At 37.1% G+C, this 6,758-nt stretch overlaps 2 long non-coding RNA genes across 2 annotated transcripts; both read left to right on the top strand.

The window, feature by feature from the left end:
• Positions 1 to 425: 425 nt before the first annotated feature.
• LOC121910171 lies at positions 426 to 3,462 on the top strand. Its single transcript, XR_006099610.1, has 3 exons — positions 426 to 493; positions 630 to 675; positions 2,100 to 3,462. It is a non-coding gene; the product is annotated as an uncharacterized LOC121910171 (long non-coding RNA).
• Positions 3,463 to 5,790: 2,328 nt separating this feature from the next.
• Positions 5,791 to 6,450, top strand: LOC121882761. Its single transcript, XR_006092158.1, has 3 exons — positions 5,791 to 5,882; positions 6,047 to 6,151; positions 6,429 to 6,450. It is a non-coding gene; the product is annotated as an uncharacterized LOC121882761 (long non-coding RNA).
• Positions 6,451 to 6,758: the final 308 nt, after the last annotated feature.

Below are 6,758 nucleotides of genomic sequence, written 5' to 3'. Positions count from 1 at the left end.
ACTAAAACGCTCATACAAGTCACTTATGGAACACATGTTACAGGTTTGACAAGTCAGGAATTTGGTCATTTAGGAATAAGGACTTATTATTTAGGTTTGATGACTTATGGATGTCTCTTTTTACATTTACTGACCAATCTAACCATTTTCCAGGCCTGAGAGTGAAGTTGCATCCTGCTGTGGTGGCAGAGGGCCAAAGAGTCACACTGACCTGCATGACCAATTGTCCTCTGACTGACAACACAACCTACATTTGGTATTTGAACAAACAACCTGTGAACCTGTCACACAGCCAAAGCAAACAACTGGTACTAGACCCAGTCAGAAGTCATCATGCAGGAAATTACTCCTGTGCTGTGACATCTCACAAGAACTTCAACTCCAGTGACAGGACTCTTACTGTTGAAAGTAAATATACATTAGCTGCAGCTGCAGGAGCTGTTGTTGCTCTTCTAGTTATAACACCTCTTTTTGTCTCCTTGTGGATTAGGGGGTAAGCAAAACCCTGCTCTGTTGCAAGAAATTACATTTAATTTCTAACCTAAAATTGCTTATTCATGTATATATATATATATATATATATATATATATATATATATATATATATATATATTTGTTTCACTATCTAGAAAAAGAAGGACTTCAGGTACCGAAGCAACAGTCAACATGGAGCAGGTAAAGAACAGATATTTCAAAAACATTTTGCACAACGTTTAATTTTTAAAGTCGAAATTAAATTCATGGTGGGCTGCTGACATTAAAGGACTCATTGCTGTTAGTTTCAACTTGTAGTTTTGACAGTCTAGTCATTTTCCATCACCATACTGTATATGGACCTGTGAAAGAGAGACAGCTAACGCTAACTAGACCTCCTCTTTTTAATAATGTGGGACAAACACAGCACTGAGTGTGCAGAATGACTCAGCAGGAGTTGAATAGTGTGAACAAAAATGACGTCTTGTGGGAATCAGTGCTAACTTTAACAAGCTAGTTTACATAGCTCTCACCTTCTGAGTGGAAGCTAGTTAGTCCAGCTATCTAGTTTCCAGTTTCTGAGTGAAATACAGACTTCACAGCATGATGGGTCCTCCCAAATACTGAATATCGTAAATGGACAGATGTCTTTAATCACTAAGAGGACTTAACCAACACTATGTGAACTTGTTGATAAGGGGAAAAAACGTCCTGATACAAGATGTTTTTTCCCTTTATCAGCAACATCAGAGGCTATACAGAGTATGACGTTCTCTAGTCAGTTGAGCAGCAGCAAGCTGACAGCGTGTCTCCTTGCAACAACACTATTCAAATGTCAGTCAATTGCTACAAAGGGAAACACCCACCCACAGGCCTGAAGCTAAGACACTGTTTCCACAATATGTCCAAAAATTGTTTGATCTTCTTTTGAAACATTGAGAATTATACACGATATCTGCAGTTTCATGATTGTTTATATTTCCTTCCACAAAATATGGAGAGAATTCAAATTTCAGTTTGGCTTTAATGACAGGTCACGAAGATCTAAAACTCACATTGTAGGTCAATTTTACTTAATTAAAAACACTTTGGGCCGTCATAGACTTTCAAGTAAGAAAGTAGGATTTTTTACCTGAGTGTGCAGGATTTGCGGTTCCTTCTCAAAGAACAGAATATTTTAAATTCTGCTGCATTGGAAAAAATTCACCTTCGTCTGTCCTGCTTCCCCTCAGATGAGATGATCCTTCAAGTGATACAAAACAATGCAGAACTACATTGTACAGTATCATTAGTTTTATGGGTCCAAATTTTGCAGCGTAGATGTGCTGTACATCTATAATGTCTTCTACTGCGGTCCACATTACACAGCTACATTAGTCTTCCAACACAAATCAGCCATTTGTAAATCATTTGATATGGATAAATCATTCATTCATTCATTAATCATTTATCATTGATATCATGAAGATTACTCTGACCTAAAAACTATCTGTAAAAGAAAATAAACATATTTTGGACAAACTAATTATACCTCTAAGGCTGTGAGGTCAGCAGTTACTCCTTATTATTAGAGGTTTAGTGCCCCACAATGTAAACTAATATTATTTGTCTTGTCTTCTCATCAGTTAAACCCTGGTCCTGTGAATGAAAACATCTCAGCCCAACCAACACAGCAGGATGATCTTCACTATAGCAGAGTCCACTTCTCTAAGACCCAGACACATCCTCTCTACTCCAACGTCCAGCCACACCAGTCTAAAGAACAGGACGACGTCGCTTATGCTGTTGTCAACTTTATACCCAACAGGACCCCAAAGTGATCAACCATTGAACTTTCTGCCTGCTATATGCCAGACTTCAATGTCACATTTCAAAGTTTCTAATCTCTGGCACAATTACACTCCACTCCATGTTTACCAGCAGTTACCCAAAAGTACCGAACGCTTTGAAACAGCAGATCAAGTGTATCTGAAGACTTTTTCACATTTGCTAGAAAAAAGAAAACACTTGTAGTATAGAGAACAATTATTGTGATACATATGTGTTTTGGCTTGTGTCCCTCATCAGTGGAACACAAAGAACATTTAAATGAGATGAGGTATGATAAGTACACAAAAAGCCAGTGGGTTACTCACACATAGATGGGACTGGTATGGTCATTTGGTTTCAGATTAGTCATATTTCTAAACTAGCAGATAGGTAAGGGGTGTGCTTAATGATGGATATGGGTGAAACCAGCCAAAACACATTGGTCTCGCAATAAAGTTGTTCTTTAAACTAAAAGTGCTGCCTGAGCTTCAACCTCTTCAGACTTTTTCCTCTTCTCCATGCACCTTTGAAGTAGGTGAAGTTCCTGTCTCCTGACTTCCAGACTTTTGGACTTTTCACTGCATCATCTACCGATTTTTTTTATATTTGGACCACATTTTCACATGCTTTCTCGCTTTGTGTAGATTTTTAGATTTGTAGTGGATTGTTGACGGACATGTTGCATCATTGAGACAGACTTAACTTGGATCAACAGAGGAAGCTGAAAATTTTGGTGGACCTTTATATTTGTCAACAAAGTCAAGCTCTTTAGGAGACATCTTCAAGAAGGAGATATCACACATTTCCATGTGTTAGATTCAAGAACACAATTACCTAAAAGCGAGTGCAGCTCAGTATGCAACACTGCTTGAAAATCCCTGAGAAAATTTGGAGAAAAAAATCTATGATTTAGAGGTTATAAGGCCACAGATTTATCTTCCTCATTTACCATTTCACTGTCGAATCAGACTATTTAAAAGCTCAAGTAAAGGCAGATGAAGCCGCATCGCAAGGGATGATTGAACAGACTGATCACTCCTCATCTAACTGCACAGAATACTTATAGTAAATTAACTAATGGCATTGCCAGACCACAATGCAATGCCAGGTAAGCTTATTGAAACATTTTGTGTTTTTTTCTGGTGTGCTTCATGTTGTATTACTGTGCTTTCTGTTTGATTTGCAGCCATAACTGTAAAAATGCTTTTGTAAAACTTATTTTGCTCTCAGAAACATGTTCTACTCTGTATGTTCTGCAGTGTATGATGTGATCATAAAAACTATGTCTGCAGCTTCCTCTTCACAAGTGTTTTTTTGTTTCACGGTGAAACAAACACAGACAGTCTCACACCTCTCTGACCAACATTGACACCTTGAAGTAAATATGTAGGTTTTCCATGTCAAAATATGACATCAAATAACTAAACAACTGCTGTACCACATAAATTGTTTATCTGTGGTTTTACTAAGAATTATAATGAGGAAGGAGGTTTATTTTTGGTATCAGAGCTACATGCAGCATGTCTGCCAGCCGCCCTCACACTGACCAACAGTCCATTCTGGCTTCAGTCATTTCTCTATAAACCTGCTCTTAATTTAGACTCTTCAATTACATTTTTTTATGAGCTTTCATAAAGTCAGCAGTTATGATGTAGCAGATACAAACACTGTTATATAATCAACTTATAGACGCAGTATTGGTGCCAACATTAATGTTATTTACACCTGTATTTTTTCTGCTTTAACAAGTCAAAGTGTTTGCTGTGAAAAAAGTCCACTGATTAGAAGCGAGGGACTAAAACAACCATGTTGTTGGCAGAAGTTGGATGTGTGTTTACTGGTTTCAGCCCGAGCATCTCAGGTATAAATGTTTATCCTCTCTGATGTAATGATCATTTACTGTTAACTGTAAGAAATACACATAACATGTTTAATGGAGTTTAAGAGTTATAGTGTGAACAATTTGTAGAAAATTGTGGATTGATTTACAGAAAACAGAAAAGAAGAATAAAAAAACAAAAATGCTCCCAAGATTTCTTCAGATGTCCTTCATGTACAACATATTATACTATTATTAGTCCTATTCTGCATGCTCTGCAGTGTTTTAAGTTACCATAAACTTCTGCAGTTTCCAACACAGAAACCACCAACACCGTCCATAGACAGCTTCACATCTCTCTGTTCTCACTTCAGCAGTTTTTACAACTTTTCAATGAAAATATAATGCAGTTTAACACTAAAATATCTGGCATGAAGAACCAATACACTATAAAATCAGAAAATAACAGTAATAATTGTGATGAGATACAGAGTAAGAAATATAATGACATCCATAAGTTAAAGTCAAAGTTTTCCTTCTCAAATTATGACATCAAATAAACACTACACTATGTAAGGTAGATTCTCTAATAGAGGTTTGACTAAGAATAACAATGAGGAAGGAAGTGAATTTCAGGTGTCAGAGCTTCATGCTGTGCATCTGCCCGCAACTCTCACAATGACCAACAGTCCATTCTGTCCTCTTAAGTCTTTACTCTGTAAGAGGACTGCTGCTGATTTTGACCATTTATTCATAGATTTGATGTTTTATGAGCTTTCATAAACACAGCAGGTGTGGTAAGGCCAATAAAAAATTAATATAATCAACTTTGTGTTTAGAAGCGGAGGGACTACAACAGCCATGTTGTTGGTAGAAGATGGCTGTGTGTTTATGGCTTTCATTCTGTGCATCTCAGGTATGAATTATTGTTTATCTCTTCTTATATAATGACTATTAACATGATATATTCAATATGAGATTATTAACTGTAATCTGTAAAAGAAATAATGTTTTACTTGATTATAGGAGTTAAAGTTCGAAGAACTTGAAGAAAATTGCAGATTATACAAATAATGTCCTTCATTTACAATATTTCATACTATCAAATTTTAGTGATTAACATTAGAAGAACGTTATAATTATGAATTAATGCTTCTGTTCAAGGGGTTCAGGGACAAGCCAAAAGTATCTGTGCCTTAAAAGGTTCATCAGTGGATCTGCCCTGCTCAGCTCAACATCCCACTTCAAGCATGAAATGGTTCACTGTATACCAGGATGGCTCCAACCTTGTTCTCAGTGAACTCTCTGCAGATGGAAATCGTGGAACGTACAACATGTCTGAAAAGAGTCATCCAACTCTAACAATAAATGATCTAAGAGAGAGTGATGCAAAGTCTTACTGCTGCAGCAAGACTACAAAGACACCAATTCTCTGCTGGCACAATAGAACTGAGCTCCGTATTGCAGGTACGGTGGTTTTCACTAATGTATTACTTTAAGACTGAAATCAGAATATGAATTCTTACGTTATTCACCATCATCTCAGACCTGCAGGTGAAGGTGATTCCTGCCACAGAGGGACAGACAATATCACTGATATGCAATACCAGTTGTCCTCCAACTGAAAACGTTACAGCCTACATCTGGTACAAGAACAGAGAGTTTCTCTATCAAGACTGGTCTCCCTGGTACCAACAGCTGGTCAGCAGTGAGGAAGCAGTCAGATACTCCTGTGCTATCAAAGGCTACGAGCATCTCAGAGCTCCTGAAGTCTCAGTGGGTGAGTGACAACATTTGGCTCCTTTTCATGTTACAAAACTTCAAGTTAAACACTTTCAAGAATATTTTTACGATTTAAGCTTTGCCTTAAATTGTAAAGCCTATGAAATACTCTAACTAAGTGTTTACCAGTTAAATTACTAAATGCCATTTGTTTTTGTTCAGATTCTGTCACATCGACCTGCTTTACTGTGACCTACGCTGAAGGAAGAATGTGTTCTGAAAAGCAGACATCAGTGAATGAGTCCTGCTCCATCACATATCCCAGAGGTTAACTTTCTCCAAACATCCACAAACATTTACACAAACACCACTCCCACCACCCACACCTAGAACACCTTTAAAACAATATTTTAAGAACAGACATCTAATTGTCATATATTTGCTTTCTTTCTTTTCTAATTTTACTATGTTACTGACATGCTTACTGCAGTTCTACACATTATTGTTTTCACCAACCACACTTCAATAACTTTTTAATCAATATATCATTTTTATTTAATTCACACAAAAACTGTTGAAAGATGTTTTTAACATCTCCTAACAGAAGTAGGTCTACAAAGGACTCCTACAGAGGTGAACCATGTTAGACTGACCTGTAACACCAGCTGTCCACTGACTGACATCCAAACTGCCTATAGATGGTACAAGAACAGACTCTTAATGTCTGAGAAGAAACAGCAGTTTTCAGTTCTCAACTCCTCTCCTGATATCTTCTCCTGTGCTGTCAAAGACCACGAGGATCTGCACTCTGCTGAAGTCTGTGAGTATAAACCAACTTACAGTCTGTTATTACTGTTATATTATAGGATGGCACATTTGTCTTTAGTTTGTAAGCTTATTGGGCAACATGAAATATATTTCAGAATTGTCGATT

Source organism: Thunnus maccoyii, chromosome 2 (genome assembly GCF_910596095.1).
Source record: "Thunnus maccoyii chromosome 2, fThuMac1.1, whole genome shotgun sequence".
Classification (NCBI taxonomy): domain Eukaryota; kingdom Metazoa; phylum Chordata; class Actinopteri; order Scombriformes; family Scombridae; genus Thunnus; species Thunnus maccoyii.
The sequence above is the reverse complement of the archived record's forward strand: the minus strand, read 5'-3'. Positions and strand labels throughout refer to the sequence as shown.